At 44.8% G+C, this 19502-nt stretch overlaps 1 protein-coding gene across 3 annotated transcripts in view; it reads left to right on the top strand.

Moving 5' to 3' along the window:
* Window positions 1-19502, top strand: part of FBXW11 (F-box and WD repeat domain containing 11) — a 1385831-nt gene that overhangs the window by 217352 nt on the left and 1148977 nt on the right. The window lies entirely within an intron of this gene.

Below are 19502 nucleotides of genomic sequence, written 5' to 3'. Positions count from 1 at the left end.
CGGAGAGGGGGGGGATTAGGGTGGGGGGTGTGAAGGGGAAAGTGGCTCGAAAGACAGGCTGCTACGATTACTATGCCTGACAGCAATTGAGGTAGAGCAAGGCTTTAACAAGACTCGGGGAGGCAAAGTAGGTGGGGAGGGTAGGTGGATGAGAAAGAATGGTGGCTACGATTACTATGCCTGACAGCAATTGGGGTAATGACAGACGTGGCGCCTCCTGCCCCAAGGGCAGGGTTGACTGCGCAACAGGAGTAATTTCCACAGGAGAAAATGGAGGCAGTGGAGGAGGAAGCCCCACAGGAAGTGGTGGAAGTGGCACTACCGGGACCTGCAGAGGGATTGCCGGAGCATTGGTAGGTTCAGGCGGCTTACGATAAATGCCCTTAAATAAATTCATAAAGTACACCTTGAGGGATCAGAATGCATAAGCGTCTGAAACTTGCCAAAAAACGCATCCTCAGAAGGTCGAGGCACTGGTGAGGAGGGGGGGGTGTGGGAGATGGAGACAGCCCGGAAGCGGCATACCCCCAGGATCGTAAAGAGGATGGTTGCCAGAATGGCCCTCCACCAGCTGGATCCACGTAAACCAAAGGAGCAGACGTAGGAGGGAGTGAGACTGTGTGAGGCAGCAGAGTCTGAGCACGCCAATCCATTGGAGGGCGGAACAGGTTATTTTTATTCACAAAATGTGGAAAAGACTGCTCCGCCCCGAAGACAAGCCCCTCATTACCAGCCGTTGTGACTGTTGGTGTGAGAGAAGTAGACAGAATGGTCATCGTGGACGGCAGGGGGTGGACCGCCATTTTGTTAATACCTGAGGTGAACTGCATCACTGGTGCAAGTGAGGCCGTGGTCACTTCAGGCGACTTGTCACATTTTAGCATTGTTACAAGCAACCTCGGCAGAGCCGGTGCTAGCAGACCTAGAGTATTTCAGCGACTCATTTGTCTGCTGTTTAGCACCCAGTGATGGAACCTCGACTGACCCGGTACTCAAAGACTTAAGGTGTTTAACCGGCTTCTTTTCCCCCTGTGCAGGATTGGTTTGACCAGAGGCCTGAGTGTGGAAAGGCTTAGTCACCCCCTGAAGCCAGAGCCCTTGAAGGGGCCCCCTCAATCTTGCTGGTCTTGGATATAGCCCCCAGATGGGGATCCTTGGGGATAACCCGGTACGTTTGGCCACTTTAACAGGAACCTCGAGCTGAGACTCGGTACGCATTTCCAGATGCAGAAACCTCGGGACTGACCCTGATGACAACAGCCTCAGAAGTACTGGGCCTAACTTTAGCCCCCAAAAGGGGGACCTCTGATGAAGATATGGTCCCGGCAGCCCCTTTGCAGGGGACCTTGGTGGAAACTCCGGAGTGCTGCTAAGATCTCTTTTGGACACTACCAGAGCCCCTTCCAGACCTGAAGACCCTGGGAAGGAGTCACCTGGCCGTGGTGCTCTACAAAGGAGCAAACTTACCGATTGCTTCTTTTTATCTTCAGTTAACTGCTGTAAATGTCGTGGAGGAATTCGCTGGAACACCTCCCACCTGACAAGCAGATACTAGAGTGCCCGGACGGAGAGGGTGTAGCACTAGAAGCATGAGTCCACCGGTGTTCTGGGCCTAAGCTCTCAGAGCAAAGAGAGTGGGGAATCTGCCCTTCTGAAACTGTTCTCACGATGAACTGGACACACATCTCAGCCGCTCCGGGATGGGGGGGGGGGGTGGAGGGGACGGGGGGAAGACACTGGAACCAGAGCAGGACAATTGAGGACAAGTGAACAAAAAGAAAAATATTTCCTGAGATGCAAGTGCATCCGACCGCGCAGAGAAAAGGACTGAAGGGCAGAGCTCAGGAAGGCAGGGCTACGGTCAAGTGCGGTGGTCGTGCGTAAAAATAACAGGACAAAGTACATTTCTTGATGCTTTAAAAAGTGCTCCGGTCCTGTCCCGATGGATGCAATTTTTTTTAATTTCTTTTGCATTTTTGTCGTAAAAGTATGGAGGAAAGGGGACGGGACCTAGGAGTATTGCTTTTTACCCACTCTGGTTACTCCTGAGACTAACACCATTGGTGTCCAGTGGCATGGTTTCTTATTTCACATGTCCATTTTGCATTGCTTATCCCTTCAAAACACCTAATACCAAGTTGCTTGATTCACTTTTCCCCCTATTGTAGTGTTTCCCAACCTTGGATGTCCTGGCCGACGCCATAGGGAAGGGTGTTGCAGGGACGGGGTGGTGTTCATGGTGTCTGTCATGTAGCAGTCTCCATTCTGCATCGAGTCACCTTTTGGAATAGTCTTTATGGATTGTAAAGGTGCATAAGAAGGGCTCTAGCCCAAAACAAGTTGCTTTGTGTCAAAGACGTCTATTTAATAAAGCAAAAGAAAACCTTTGCCCTGCCTTAACTAAAAGATCAAAGGTCAAGAAAACCTTGCTACTTTCACTTGCATTATAAATTAAGGAATAAAGCAGTACTGTTCTGGTCGCAGGAAAATGCCTCCCTTCTCCTGGCATTTGTTTTCAGTCTTTAAAAAACCCAGGGTATGACTCCCTTCCCCAGACTTGTTGGATCTTCCTCCTGGTCTGAGTTGCCCGGAGAATGTCTCCTTCTCCTGGTAATCACAAAGCAATCGCTTACAACCGGGGGGGGGGGGTGGGAAATCCCCCCCCTAACCCTCCCTCCCATGGTAGACTACTTCCTTGCTTTGGACTATTGGTTCACTTCTCTGCCAAGTACTGCCAGGAGGAAGATTACTAATTTCTCTCTTGGGTTTGAGGTCCAAGACCCAGGTTTCTCGCCCATTCCCTTTGTTGTGAGGTTTCAGGAATGAGGCAGACAGTTGTTTTCAAAACATTTATTAAACAAAGGGTTGGATAAAGGCCCTTCTGTCCCTATCCTAAAGGAAGTTGCTTTACCTAGAAAACTAAAACTAAAGATCAGTATGTGCCGTGTCAAACACATAAACTAAACTGTCCTTGTGTCCAAAACCTACTACAGCCCTCGTTCTGAAATGAATACCAAAAGTGCAAGGAAATGTCTATGGCCTATATGTGGCAAAAAGTGGTCATAACCAAGGCAAGTAGACTAATCCAACAAAAATACTCTTCCAAGTAGGAATCCTTGGATCGAGAGGGCAAGTTCCCCTCGCCAGGATCATTTTAAGTTTTAGAAAATGATGGTTAAATTATCTCTGGTGTATTTCTCATCATATACTTTGCAAAACGGATAAGCTTATTTTATCCTGGCCAGGAATTCTTTCTCTCGATTTTACAAATCCCCTAGTGTACTCTCCTGCCAGGTGTGCTTTTTCCCAATGTTCACTGTCCAGTATGTTCCTTTCACCTGGACTTCATTTTGAGTTCACTGTCCTTTAAATCAACACAGTTATACTACTTCCCCATGTTTCTGCTTCATTAGCTTAATGTACTACTTGTTCAAAGCTTCCCCACACTGACATCTCATGTAGGGGATTTGTTCAAGTTCTGCCTTTTTATATCTTCTTATTAATTTGCTTAGGGTCATTCGTTTTCTAACTGCCCCACCTTGATACTTATGTATAGGGAATTGTTTAAATTGTCTTTTTCGTCACTTATTCAGTATCCAAAATAGTTGCTTAATTGCTCCTTGACCCGTCTGTACACCCATGGATCCCCAATGACTCTGGGTGGCTTCACTGGTGTACTGAATATTCTCAGGCCGTAGCATGCCATTGCTGTGAAGTTTCTGTTTTGGGACTATTTCCCCTGCACAGCAGGCCTCCTTTACGCTCCGCGGGCAACTCTGCGCTTGGCCACCTGCACAATCGCTGTCTCTCTGCACCACTGTGTTCCCGGTATCTTCTCTGTTGCTGTCGGACTTCAGGTGGCATTCTCTTGGTGCCTGCAGCGTCCCGGTCAGCCTTGTGGCACATGGGTATGTGACACCTGTGAGCAGCGGGATAATGATGTCTGCTTCCTTCAGCGCAGTCACGCTCTGCACCGTGTCCCACTTCAGTTCTGGCTCTCGCGTCTCCGGCTCTACTTCTCTTCCATGGCTCTGGGTCTCTTTGAAAAACGGATACCATCTTTAAATACCCTATTCATTCTGACCACCTCAAAACTAGGCTGCATGTGTGTTTCTCTTGATCCTCATTAACTTCTTCTTTCTCTTCCTTCTTTCAGTACTGGAGGCTTTCTGGGAGTTGGTGTTTACAGAATCTCCAACTTCCAATGTGATATTTGTTAAGGATTTTCATTCAAAGAATCATTAAAGATAGATGTTAAAGAAGTGTTGTGTATTTGAGGTATGGATGATGATCTGCTTGGTGATTTTCAAGAAGGGGCTTTGGGGGTTTACAATGGCAAGGACTTGTATAGTGACCAACTCAAACTTAGGACTGAAAGTCTTCATTATAAAGTGAAGAACACTGCATCCCTCCTGATGGGGGCTGTCACCTTTCCCGACAGTCATCTCATCCCACATGATCCTCCTCCTACCTAATACCACCCCCAAGGTCAGGATCAGGTAGTGGCTGCCGTCCCCTGGACACATGGGAGGAGATGTTGGAGAATTAGGGATGACTCCAGAGGAGTCCGCACAATGTCCCCTTGGCTGTCTCGCTTGCCAAGTACTGACACGCGGAGGTTAGTCCTGTTATGTCTGTACAGGGTTTTGGCCTCCTTTTACCTTTCAGCCCCTACTGGTACCCGTGCTTCTCCCGTTACCTTACCTGTTCCCGGGATGAGCAGCCGGTTCTGCCTGAGTCTTACTCTGTATGCTGCTCAGGCGTCTGTGCCTTCACCTTGCGGATCTCCTGCCCAGCCCTTGGACCAATGGTATGGATACCTCCTTTTGTGTCAATGTCTGCCAGCCTCCAGGTACCGTATTGATGTCCTTGCGTGAAGGAGTCCGTTGTCCTTTTGATTCCAGGAGTGGACTGCTCTCGGCTACATACTGGCCTTCTCCGCTTCTTCTATCGTGCTTCCTGGTCTCTCGTCCTAGTTGGCTGTGTCTCTCCTATAGGCAGTCCTTAGTTTTTATGGCTCTCGTCCTAGTTGGCTGTCTCTCTCCTATAGGAAGTCCTTCATTTTTATGGCTTAAAATGAAGCACACCTCTGTAAGTCTATACTGCTGCAGTTCCTTCTTGCTATTAATCATTATTTTTCTCCAGCATTGGGTCTTGCATAGATTCACATGCTGTGGATTCACATGCTGTGAATATTCCCTGTCAGGCTGGTTAACCCTGGTTACTTTCACTTAGTAATTTTCCTATGGAAAAACTTGACACCTCGAGTGTTCCTTAGTTGTCTTGGTGGGCGCTTTTGTGCCCACCAATGGGACATTGAGTGTATAGCACTGCCCCAGCAGCTTCCCCTAATATTTCAACCGTCTTCCTAGCTATTTGGATTCCTTGTGTTTCTCTCCTGAGAGAAAATGACTTTTCTTTGGAAAATTTACCTTTTCTTCAAATTTCATCTTCCAGTATAACCGACGTCTAGATAAATCTGTTTCCAGTTCCAACCATGGAAACTTCGGGACCTACGGTCCTTATTTAGGCCATGCGACACCTGTGGCCTAAAAAATGTTTGAGGGGGACAGACGCAGTGTTTTTATTGCCTATACCTGAACCATTCCGCTGATGGCTGTGACATCTGCTAGGGCTTCTCACAAAAGACCCTGAAGGACGGTAACCAACGCCTTATCTGCTGGCTCAATGAAGGAGCCTATCCCGTGTCTCAGGTGGGCTTGCCACGGAGTGGGAGAGCAACCACTCCCTCTGACAGGTCTCTATCAAGACGGGGGTCCAGATCTGAAGAGCCTGTGGCAAAGAAGCAAGACGGGTGAGGCAAAATCATCCTCTGGTCACAATTAAGACAAACACCTTTTACCTGTACAGAAACCTCTACTGAGTGGTAAAGTCCCATTCCGGGTCCAAACACACTTCCAAGGGTCTGTCGTCGACATCACCATCTGACAAACCAAGTGAGAAGGGCTCTCACTCATCGCCAAATTCAGCGGACCCGTCCAGGAAATCTGTCGACAGACAAACACTGGGCCAAATCGGCTATGATATCCTCGACGTCGTTGAAAAAGTCTACTTCAATTCATTGGAATCTAGACGATCCTCCTCCGGTGCTCGGTTAGATCAACTTGACGCCAGGCTTCAGCTTCCTCAAGCAATTCAACCTTATGGAGAACCTCAAGTTACCCCTTAACAAAGGGATCCAACCTATCCCCGTAGAGACCATGGCATACTTCCTAGGATTCAAACACCTCCTAGACCTCCATCTCCACATACATTCAGTCTACGTAGGAGAGACCAAAAAGAAGGGTGAATTGATCGACACAGATCAGGACACTGGTCTGAGAGATGCAAGTCTTGGGACTCAGATCCTGACCAAGATGCACTGGGTAGCCCGGCTCAGCCTTCGCCTCAGAACGGTATCGGGGCATTTCACTCCATGCCAGGAGGTTGGTCTCATCCCAGATGAGGGGAAGAAAGATTGTTTGCTCTTCGACCATATGGGTAAATGCAGGAAGGCTGTCTTTTCCATACCCATTCTGGATCATGTGTGGCAGGAGGGCCTCCGTACTATGAAACATCCTTCTTACGGAGCCGGCAGTTAAGGGAATGTTTGAGGAAATGTAAGGCTCCAGATACTATGCTGAAATGCCTCACTTTGCAACCTGCTCCAGAGTCAGTTGTCTTTGAGGCAGCAAGCCGCAAGGCTCGAACACAGCAGACGTGTGCCACTCCGCCGGACAAGGAAAACCGGAAAATGCATGCCTTTTGGAAAGAAGGTTTTCACCATTGTGGCGGCAACCATTAAAGCGGCCAATGCCTTGGCAATAGTCGCTCGATATGATCGGCAGATGTGGCACCGTCTTGCTTCTTTATTGTAACACTTGCCGGAACAGAGTAAAGAGGCCATGATGCTGGTGCGCAAAGGAGAGGAAGCATTGAATCGCAGCATCAAGCAGATCGGCAATGGCGTAGTCCTTAGATGGCAGGCATAGCTACGTTGCACGGATTTCCGCCAAGTACAATACAAGGTCATTGATGAGCCATTTGAAGGGGAAAATCTGTTTGGAGACAAAATTGATGAGGCCCTTAAAGCCATGGAGGCTGACTCTGACACAGCTAGGTCTCACAGCCCTTCAAAGCAGGAGGTCCTTTCGAGGAGCCTCGGGCAAGGCAAGATTATCAGCCCCAGGTGCAACCAGAACTATGGTAGGCGCAGATATTTTTCTCGGGGCTAAAAGCGCAATTACCAATCCTGCCAGCGCAATAGAGTACCAAAGCCAGCGACAGTGCGGATCTGCCACCTCCCAGATAGGTGGGCAAAATAAATGGCAACAATGACTGCCGCAAGGGCAGTCAGGTCGGGGGAAATGTGGCGTTCAACCTCGATGAGTGGCAATCAATAACAAGCGACAGGTGAGTGCTAGATGCAATCCAGTACGGCAACTTGTTAGAGTTCAAGCGCCCTCAAATCCCGATACCCCCTACAAAAGTATCTCGCCCACATCAGCAGGTTTTATAGCACTAGATATGTCTAATGCTAAGAAAACGAGCCATTGAAAAAAGCCCCAGGAATTCCTTGCGGCCTTGGATAACAAAGATGCATACTTTCATGTGCCAATACATCCAAGGCAACGAAAGTACCTTGGATTTGTAGCCGGCGAAAGCCATTATCAATTTCGGGTACTGCCTTTCGGCCTGAAATCGGCACCCAGAACACATGAAGGGCCTGGCACCGGTAGCAGCCTTCCTCTGCAAACAAGGCCACCCCGTCCACCCGTACTTGGACAATCGGCTAGTTTGAGGCTCAATGTACCAACACGCCCCATCTTCTTTAAACCAAACGCACTGCTCCAACAATTGGGCTTTACAGTCAATTAGCCAAAAAACTGTACAGCTCCCTCAATGAGTTTGGTTTTCCTAGGCACTCAATTCCTTACAGGCCACAATCTGGTCAAACCTTCTGCGGAAGGAATCAGAAGATTGATAACTCTAGCAAACTCATCCACGCCAAAAAAGCTAGTCCGAGTCTGGCCATGCATGGCTCTTCTTGGGACCATGTCCTCTTGCATTCCTCTTATTCCTCACTGCCGGCTGCACATGCGGCTAGTACAAATGTTTCTGGCTACCAGATGGTCCCAAAACCGGGGTTCCTGGTCAAACAATGTAACCATCTCCTGGACTCGTCAAACGCACTGAAATGGTGGACATACCCCAGCAACATTGCTACTAATGCCTCCTATGCGGGATGAGGCACTCATTTGGACAAGCACCAAGGCCTCGGGTCCCCAGAGGATGCCGTCCTACGCATCAATGTTCTGGAATTGCAGGCAGTGCATTGGGCTCTAAAATCCTGTCTTCCACTAATCGAGAATTCGGTGGTGCGCATCCTCACTGATAACACGACCACTATGTTCTATCTACGGAAGCCAGGCGGACCATGATCAAACACTTTGTACAAGGAAGCACAGACCATCTGGCATTGGGCCATCCGGCACAACATACAGATCTTCCACAACATACAGATATTCCACTTGCCGGAGATGCAGAACATGCAAGCAGGGACTCCTCGCAGACACACGAGTGGCAACTGCATAGTATCCAGATAGCCTAAATGTTCTCAAGGTGGGTGTCCTCCCCCTCTAGAGCGATTACCCAGCCCCAACAAGAAGCAGTGCCAGAAGTTGCCAGCAAGATTCCGCATCCCGACTCTCAGGGGGACACATTTTCATTACCTTTGAACAGTTTGTTTGCTTACCTGTTCCCTCCGTTTACTCCCAGGAAAACGATACAGATGATACGCAAAGGTTGCTGCAGAATAATCTTGGAAGCCCCATACTGGCCCAGGCAGACCTGGTTCTCGGATCTCCTTCAATTGGCAGTGGACGATCCAATTCATCTAGGAATCTAGGAGCTCATGCCATTCTTCTATCCCAGAACAACGGGATGATCTTTCATCACAATCCATGCTTGCTCAAGTTAACAGCGTGGCTCCTGACTACTCCTAATTTAGTCATTTGAATATCCCCCAGGAATGCTCGGGCATTTTAGCAGCAGCTAGAGCTCCTTCTGCCAACATTTTATATAGCCGGAAATGGAAAGGATTCTGTGCATGGTATGCACAGCAGCCTAACCTGCAGCCGCTAGCTATAACACCCCTTCAGATCCTTCCTTAGCTGCTAAAGTTAGCTACAGAAGGTCTAGCGATCTCTTCCATCAAAGTGCACTTATCAGCGATCTCCAGGTTTACACAGAAAAGATTGTCTCCTCTTTACAGTGACGGGCTAATCAAACACTTCTTAAAAGGCCTTTTTAGTACCGTCCCACCAAAGAAAAGGATTCCACCTGTATGGAACTTGAACCTGGTCCTAGAAGGGCTTATGAAGTCTCCATTCGAACCTGGTCAACGGCCCACATCACATTTCAAACTTACAAATTACAAACGTGTTTTTAGTGGCCATTACGTCTTATAGATGCGTTTCAGAGCTCCATTCCTTGGTTGTAGACCCTCCGTATCTACAGTTCTTGTGAGACAAAGTGATTATTTCCACTAATCCTCATTTAATCCCTAAGGTGCCTTCAGTTTCACAAAAATACTACCATAACTGTACCCACATTGTTTCAAAATGCTGCTTCACCAGCGGAGAAGGCTCTGTACTCTCTGGATGTTTAAAGGGTAATTAAATATTATTTGGATTGCACAAAATCTTTCAGATCGACTAAGATTCAGGCAATTGTTACCCCTCATTTTTGGGCATGGAAATCTGTTAACATACATCTCTCGGACATTCAGCAGCTTTTCCCGTGATAGTACCATATAAAAGACACTAATTAGCAAAGACCTTGGGTGTCCCATCGGATTCCCAGACAGATTGTGGAGATGTAATCAGGGAGTCAACAGAACGCTGTACATGTTGGAGGGAGGCGTTCCAGTCCTACCATTTTTCAAGACACGGGACACTTTAGTGTTTCCACATGGCATTTGAGTTGCAAGATGACTGTTCAGGAGCATGTAAGATCTTATTTAAAAAGGCTAAGGATTGCCACTTCATCAGAGCTTCTAGTGATGAGCGTCCACGTTCAAACCTAATGACAGGTACTGGGGTACAGTTTGGCAACCCAGGAATTATCCTCCAAATGTGGCCCTGAACTGTCTGCCAATCCCTATTTTGATAACCACACAGCAGGTCAGTATCATACAATAAGGTTGGAATCACCTTTGCCCGGTAGTAGTTAATTAGCGGAACCCATGCAAATATGCTCTATCTAGAGTTAAATCTTTTTAGATTGCTCACAAAGAGCTTGCACCATTTTTCATATGTTCCAGAGGTTGCTTATGCCTCGACCCTCTTATTGTGAAACCTAGATATTTATACTTTTCCACCTCCACCAGTTAATCGCCATTAATTTGTGACGTAAAGAATTCTTTTGACCCTATTCCGACTTATCTTTTTTGTTTTCACCATATATTTATAAATCATGCAGCTCTATAAATATGCCAATAGAGTTCAATGATCATTGCAGAACGATTGGCGGGTTGGTCACAAATAACCAAATCGTATGCATAAGCGAGATGGAGCCAAGTCGTGGCGGGGAAAGCATTAGATTTTTTCAGATAAATCCCCAAGTCAGCCAAGTATAAATTAAAAGTACAGGTGCCAAGACGCAGCCTTGGCGAACTCCTCTGCATGTACCAAAGGGCTTAGTTAAAGTACCACTGCCATCAAGCATTACCCTCCCCTTTGAATTATCGTGGAGCAAAATGAGCATCTCTAAGAGGGTAGCTGGAATCTCCCAGGCCAGGAGTTTTTCCCAATAAAATCTCTCTATTAACTCTGTCGAAAGCTAATGATTGACAAAAACCATGTCTAAAGGTTTTTTCTTTTTTTAAAAATTTGATTAAGACAGCGCCATTTAACTACGTTCCTAGGCTTTTTTAAAAACCCGCCTGGTGCTCATCTACTCTTCCTGACTCCACCAGCTAAGAGCACTTTTAGAACTGGACAATAATTTAGCGGAGACAACCGGTCTCCTTTTTTAAAAACTACTATAATCATTAGTTTTCCAGGAGTCAATTGTTTTTGACAAGGTGGTCTGAAAAAGCAGAAATAAAATATTTGCCCACAAATTCGAATCAGCCTTCAGTATAGAATTAGAGATACCATCTGGACTGGCAGGTCTGGAAGGCTTTGCATTGAGTATCAAAGAAAGATTGTCATCCTTATATGTCCAAAACCCACTGACCGCTCTCTAAAAAGGCATATTGATCCTTCCTCCTTTCCGCTGCCTTTTACAGAGCCAACCCAAACTGCCTCTGGAATTGGATTAAACTGACTGTAGGCCTGATGATGGGATCATCCTCCAGATTCTTTCCCCCACCCCCTCTAATTACAATACTCAATATTTTTTTCCCCTTACAACTGGTACATACAAGCTCTCCGCCTTCTCAACCAGTTTTTAAAAGCCAAGTTTAGCCTTTTTGAGATTTTAACAACCCAATAGTCAGGCATTACTACTTTCAATTGACGCAGCTGTCGCCTCAATTCCCTCTTTAATCTGGAACTTCACCATCAAAATTGACCTTTGTGATTTTACCCCCCACCCACCGAGACAAAACTCCATTGTCATAGAAAGCGTAAAATTGGGAACAGAAATAAATTCAAATGGAGTTTCTGTGGTAGAGGTTGAAAACCAGTTACTCACCATCATTTAAATGATTAATCGAATATGGATTGTATATTATACGGTTTCCAGAATGTATAGATTAGTTGCTGAGAATCTAGTTTCTTGCATAAATTCGACTGAAGGAGTAGCCAAAAATGAAATGATTGCTTCTGTGTATCATAAATTTGAAAAATCATGACAAATGCCAGCCAATTGATTAGATGCAAAGATGTAATCCATTGTGGAGGAGAAATTACCTGATCGCTACGGTTTGTCTGTTTCCCTTCCTTTTTTAACCAGTTTAAACACCTACAATCCCTCCAGATCACTATCGCCGAAAGTTCTCCCACAATGAACACGTTTCCCACCACCATTCCCAAACCACAATTCCAATAGATCAACAATAGTATCTATCAAATCAACTTTGTAAAGTACATTGTGATTTCAAAATAATTACATCCTTATGCCGTGCCACAACATCAGTTGGATGAAAAATAACTATTGGCAGGATCCCAGGATGAGGGCATTCAATTTGCTCAAACTCAGCGTTTTTAGCACCCTTGATGGCCAGCCTACAAGCTTCTCGACGTACAAAACATCCTCCTTTAATATTATATAAACCAGCAAATGCACAAACTGAGTTAAGATGTCTTTTGATATAGTGCAGCCACATAGCAACAGAAACAAGAGAACAGAAAAGCTACTGAGCAAATGAATATGAAATGTCAAGCTTGGATCAAGCAGACCTGAAGTCTGGGCTTCCATTTCTGAAGGATGTGTCCATTATGAAGTTTGAATATCACTGTCTTCGGCGGTGGTCACTCCACACTTACCAAGTCCACAGATGATTCCTTTTGGGGCTTCAGCATGGAGCCTGGGCGAAGATCATTTGGAGCCCACCATTATGGGAAGCCAGAGAACATTTTGTACCATCTGGGATACTCGCCAAGAACTCAATTGGCAATTTAACACCTTTGTGTCTTCTCCCTAAATGATGGGGAGCATTGATCCTATCCTTTGTCACTTGAATGGTTTCTGTACCCAATAAAGTCACAGGCCTACCCATTCTTTACCAGAAGTAAGGCAATGTGCAGACTTGAACTCTGGTGCAGGAAAGAAAGTACCAGAAGACTGGCCTTGTCTGTCTATGCCCCAAGACTCTGGAACCTCCTGCCTGTCAACATCAGACTTGCCCCATGGCTTCTACATTTCAGGAAGCAGCTTAAGAGTTTCCCTTTCAATGAGTGGCTCCTCCCTAACACCTAGGAACACACACTCACCACCCTACTTTAGACTGTGTTCTGCTCCCCACTGTCTCCTCCACTGGTTGCTTGTAGATGCCTTGCTACCAATTTTCCTCATCCTCTGCTCCTTTTCTCTGCTTCCCTCACTGTGTGCCTCCCCATATGCGCTCAACGAGTACTGTAATATTATAATTAAATTAATAACCATACTACTAAAGCATGAGTTTATGAAATGGTTGAACATTCTGCTGTTGGGGATTCCTTCTGGTCTCCTTGGAGTCTATAATCCTGGGATGTGGCATAAAGGTTTCAAGAAGTGTGTGCTGTGAACATCAGTCTGAGAAGACAGCTTTGGTTGCAGTCCTAGAAACTACTGTTTAAAGGAGGCCACATTCTTTCCCTGGTGAAAAATCTGCCATTGGGGTACACTTGCTACTGCCAGGTACACCAACCGAAACAAAGGCCTGCTATAGTTCTGTCATCTTGAGTCCTAGGTGGAAGCCGGTAAATGAGCATGACCAATCCAAGGAATACCGAACGCATGTAATAATTTGACCAAAAGCTGTACTTTGCAACCAAGAATTTAGTAGATTTCTTCTTTGAAGTAAGGCATCCTTCCTAAAAAGCTGCATAGTGAGTGACTTAACATATGCATCCAATATGTTACTTAACGGATGTTGAGAGTGTAAGCCATACCACAACTACCCTTGTGCAGGATATCCAAGACTGATTCGGCTGATTTAACATTCAATCAAGAATTGTTCTGCTCATCCAGATTTGAAGTCGGTTACTGGCATATCTTTATCATTGACACAAAACCTGCTTCCTGAACAAACCAATAAACCACTTTGTGGACCTGCATGGATTAAATTGTTTAGCAGATGCGGAAGGATTTTACTCAGCAACCATCAAATGGTAGGCGCTGGTGGATCCATCACCTATGTTTAACTGCATTGAAATGTGATCACCCTTTATCCAGCTGTCCTTTCAGTATTAAGCAGTTGTTTAATAATTGCTATACCTTTGAAGGCCTTTACTGTAGGTGCTTTTACACAAACACAAGAGGTTTATGCTTTTTTCTATCTTATATAGGGTAATTAAATTGCTTGCTCTCAACATGTCCTATGTTGTCCTCCGGCAATAACCTACATTGCAGTGTCTTTCTTCTGAATGCAGACATCTTTGACTCAAGACAATTCTAGGAAGCATAACCAAATGCTGCCTGTTTTTTTGGTGGGAGCCAATTGGTACAAGGTGCCTTTGCACAATTGCAGCACTCTGGGTTTTCAACAATGTCATGTTTGCAGTGACAGCCCTGTTTTGCTAGGATGTGCATGTATCTCCCGATTGTCCAATTCATGTTTTTGCTCTTGGCCTGTCTGCACCTAGTCCTAAACCCTCGGCTCACTGTGGTACTTTGGTGATCCAGCTCTGCTTGTGCCTTTTGACTGTTGAAAAGTCAACTGTCCAGCGCTGAAGAGAACTGTTCAGGACAGTGCTCCTTCAGCCTCATTATTTCAGAGAGGTCTCGGTCAGACTGTATGGTTGTTTTTGCTGGCATCCGTTTGTAAATTGTTATGGTGTGATTTGAATCCTGTTCTGCCTTTATCCTTTTGAGTTTGATTACATTGCTAGGGGCAGACATTTGCAAGCTACTTGAACCTCATAAAATAGCCACTCGCCAGCAGAATATTATACATACGCACACCATTACCTTGTCAAACTGTGCACCCTGAATTGAGAACCATTAAACTGAAATTGTGAACCTGCTGTTTACCGCACTTTGAAACCCAAAATATGAGCTTTCATGCAATATATAAACCCATTCTTTTGAAACAATTTATAATACCAAGCTGTTCTCTGGTAATATTTTTGGAAAGGCTACTGACCGATGTAATCATTCTGCTCAATGCGATTAAAAAGAATTGTAGATAAAAAGCATCCCCACCCGTCATACAATTCAGGCATTTCTACTCCCTATGCCTGAAAGCAGACCTGCCCAGTGAGTGGTATGATACATTCTGGTCCTCAAACCCACCTGTCTAATTCATCACTGCTTTCCAGATGCTGTATTTTTAGGTGCCTCTGTGGCTCATTCAAGACTTGCAGCCTTCAGCTGAATATTCCCTGCACACTAATCCTTGAAGTAACGGTGATCTTAATGGGCCTTTAATCTTTTTCAGCTAATCTATGCAAGGCTCTTTCGGTTTGCTTGTGTAAATTCATAGTACTCTGAACTGGTAATGGGAGAATGTAGAAACCACCAATTGTTCTTGCTGGACCATGAGAAGCTTCACCAAAAATATCCCTGTTAATCTGCTACAAGGTAAAACATTGAAGCCGTTACACAGCAGATGGATGTAGTACTAAAGCTCCTGACAAGCCTATATTTTCTGCCCCTGGGCTAGTTTGCCAGCCAACCCAACTAAATCTCAAGATCAGTGCTCCTGGGCAAGTCTCACTAGCCGCAACTTTCTTGGAAAACTGTTCGAAACTCACCGTTTATCTACTCATGTTTTTGCTGAGATCTAGTACCATACAAGTGGCTCATGCAACGTTATGGGGAGATCAGCCAGTTAGCCCACACTCCTTTAGCAATGTCACAGAAAAGCTCTGTGAGTTAAGTGTTTGCCATTGACATTTGGGTTCATCCTACAGAACACTGCTTTGAATCGTGTCAGGGTGGAATCTACTCTTCCTTCTGAAATAGATTGGGCATCATTAAATTTGATAATGCCGCATATTAAGATATTCTGAAGGAAGAGACCTCTGAAATATGTAAAATGTGATAATTTTTTCATTTTTTTTTTTGGATGCATGTATAAGTAAAGGCGAAAGAGTGGGTCCAGAGGAGATTATGGATCTGTTAGTGTAGATGGCTCTGTTTTATTTTAGTGTTAAAGTGAGTCTCGTATCTTGTGGGAGGGTGTTCCTATGTGAGGTTGCCAGGAGAGAAGGTGTTTTTGGAGGCTCAGTGGAGTTTGTTTTCAGAGAATGCACATGTGTGCAAGAGTGATGTTTGAAAACTGAAAAAAGTAAGTATTTCATGGAGTGTTTTTACTTGTCGACTGCCTGCTTTGATGTTCATTTGGGGGATGTGCGTGTGGGAGGAATTGGGCACACTGAACTGTGTGCACATGCTGTTCTAAGTGGTTGGAACAAGTATTGGTGAAGGTGTAGATGAAGTAGGCTATGTAATTCAGCCAGCCAGGAACTACTGTGTTAAGGTCTTTGCAAAATGACAGCTGCTGACGAGAGTGTATTTTGGTAGAGGCTGGCCGCGACCTGTGCAAGTAAAATGGCCTTGTTTTGTTGTAGAAATGAAATTAACGGTTTGCTGGATTGGTGGGTGAGCGGTGGGAAAAGGTATGTTGGATCTATACAGTTGAGAAAGCATAGTTTGAGCGGAAGAAATAGGAGTTGGTATGGTTTGTTGTACACTGGATGGTTTGGAGTGAACCATATTGTAAACATTCAGCATTAATCTATGCTTTTACATTGAGAAGGGTATGACTGGTATGTGATTGGTAAAACGCAAAGTAGTTTCAAAAGTGAGATAAAGGAGATCATTTGGAAGCAACACTCAGTGTGGTGAAAGGAGCAACCAAGCTAGGATCTAGCTTAGTCTGTCTTTTAGAGATGCAAGAGAAGGGCCTTGATGGCAATCCACTGGTAGCAAGCAGTTGTGCCCAAACCTCGTTGGGGCACAGAATATGAAGTCGGCCAGAGAAATTTGCATCATTGAGAAATTTGCACCAGTGATGGTGAAATCCTGGCAAGGGGTTTGTTCATCAAACTTGGAAAGGCCAAGTGAGAGTTGGATAGAAATGGATGGTTTTTATGTGCAAAGTTTTGGAGATTTGAGTACGAGTTGTTCATGGCCTTGGTAGAAGCAGTTACAAGCTGTCACTGTATTTTAAGGTGGCAGGTCAGTGGGTTCTTTCAAGGCAATATTTTCTAATATTTTGAGAAGAGGGGAACAGCCTGATACTGGGATAGTGTTGGGAGTTGAGTCAGTGGTTGCAATTTCTTTAGCATAGGGTTGAAAGGTTATGAAGCATGGAGGGTCAGAACTTGTGGGTACATTGACATGGGTTCATAGTCATTGCATCAAACGATGCATCCAAATGCCAATGCATCGAAAAAGATGCATTGACATTCTATCTTTTTCATTTAAAGTACATATCCTTCGAAACTTTTCCATCGAATGGATATGTACTTTTAAATGTAAAGGATAGCATTTTGATGCTTTTATTTTCTACATTAAAACGTTACATGGAGTTGTCCAGTGCTGAAATGTCGGCACTGGCCAGCTCCTTGTAACGTGTTTTTTAATTTTTAAAAAAAATATATTGAAAGGGAGGGATTCCCCCACACCCCTTAACCATAGGCCTAACCCAAACCTTAATCCAACCCTAAATGTAACCCTAGCCCCAACCCTAACCCCAACACTAACCCTATCCTTCGAAATAAACCATTTCAAATTATTCAATGAATGCTTTTCGATGGAAAGGCAATTCAATTAATCATTTTTCAATCGTGTGGTATTCGATGGTATGGCTTTAGATGGAAAGACCAGATACCTATGACATGGATTGTGGTTTTTCAGGGAATATTGATTTTCAATTTCCAGGGGTTGGCTCTGGGCACCGAAGTAGTTCATTTTGGTGGAGGAATGAAGGAGTTTCTTGGGAAGAATGGTCAACTGACTGCAGTGGTGGCTGCGAATGTCGGTGGTCGTGTTTGAGGGGGGAACACAGGAAGGAGTGGAATAATATAGTGCTTTTGTCTTATAGTAAAGTGATAGTCTGTTATGTTCGATTAGATTGCATGACTGATCTGCTCCGTGGATAGTAGAATTGACATAGTCATGGAGTTGAAGGTGCCGTGAGTATTGGGGATTGGTAATTTGAAAGTATGAAGATTCGGAACACAGAGCCATTGTACCATTGCAGCACTCTGGATTTTTAGTAATGTTAATGCCTCTGTCCTCCATCCGGTTTTGGACGTCCACCAATCTCGGTCTTATTCTCCCTCTTTATCTTATCCTTTTCTTTTCTCTCCGCTCTTAACCTGGCATCACTTTTGACCCTTAATTGTCATTTTCTAAGCACTTTCTAGCTACTGTTCACTGCAGATTACATCTATTACACTTAAGGCTCACCCTTTACCTACGTTCTGTGCAGTTAAGCTTGTTTCTAGTATTTTGACTTATTGATTTATTGCTCCCCTTAACCAAAAACGAACCTGCTTCTTCCATTTTGTCTGATCTTCTCACAATTCTTACACTCGGGTGCTTGCTTCTCTCCAATGGTTATTTTTTCAGTTGCGACTTCAATATTATTTTTTCAGTATTGTTTTTAAATGTCTCATTGGTATGCCACCCACTTATCTTGGCTCTTACATCCTGGCACCAACCAACACGCTCTCTATACTCTCAAGCTCTCTTCCTTCTGTCTGTTGCCTGCCCCCCCTGTCCACCTCAAATGCACAATCCTGTGTTCATTCTTTGTTCTTGCTTCTAAATTCTGGAATTCTATCTCTTTAATCGTTTACCTCTTCTTTCTTTTGATTACTGCTAAAATCTAGTTCTTCCTCCTAAATGTATTATTGTGCATCATTTCACCTTACTTTTTGCTGTTTATTATTGTTAGCACTTTGGTAATAAGCACAAAGAAAATGAAGGTCATCGGGTAGGGAGAGGCGGCGAGCATATTTGTCTTCATTTATGCACTGGCAAAGTTGATCGGTGGTTGTAGACTAATGGTAAAGGCTGTTGAGTGCGCAGAGGGATACATCTTTAAGGGCATGATTTATGTACTTGTTCAATTTGTTGGTATGAGATTGGGGTTAAAGAAGGCTGTGTGGGTGCAGGAATTATTTTGCTTTCCTGGTGTGCAGTCTTAGAATTTCCATTTACAGATTAATTATATGCATTGTAGAGGGGAGAATTGTGGTCCCATGGACATTGGAGTTTTGATGGGAATGGATGTTGGTTTGACCCTTGGTCGATGTTGGAGTAGATTTGATACTGGCAATGATTTCTGTTAGTGTGATGTTTATTTTGTTGATTTTGAACAGAAAACATGCAGGTAAATTGAAGCTCCTGGATATGGTGCCTATGGTTTGCTTTTTGGAATGTATAGTTGAATGAGTAGAAGGTGGCAGGGGCGGCATTTTGAACAAGGTAAGTAATTTGAGAGCAACAAACCTAAGGCAAACTGCTTGAGATGGGGCTGTAGGGGAATAATTTTGTCGGGGGAGCTCGTAGAATGAACCTGTGGTGCACCTAATGTGGGTTAAGATTGTACCTTTTGTAGTCCCTTGTGAGGCAATGGCATGCACCAGTATACAAGCTTCTGTCTGGTAAATATAGTCCAGGCGAATTACAGCTGTCAGAGTGGTTTAGCTCAGAAGAACATACTTCTGGAGAGTGGCCCGTGTCCAGGAGCCATGCATCTAGCATGTAGTTCCAGAGGCCGGTGCTCGAGTTGTTCTGGGTGAGAGGTGGAGGATTATAGTTGGCACAATAGGGGTGTTTGTAATAAGATGGGTGGAGGAAATGAGAAGTGGCGAACAGTACCCACAGAAGGCATA

This window comes from Ambystoma mexicanum, chromosome 3q, assembly GCF_040938575.1.
Source record: "Ambystoma mexicanum isolate Mex_15411 chromosome 3q, UKY_AmexF1_1, whole genome shotgun sequence".
Lineage (NCBI taxonomy): Eukaryota > Metazoa > Chordata > Amphibia > Caudata > Ambystomatidae > Ambystoma > Ambystoma mexicanum.
The sequence above is the reverse complement of the archived record's forward strand: the minus strand, read 5'-3'. Positions and strand labels throughout refer to the sequence as shown.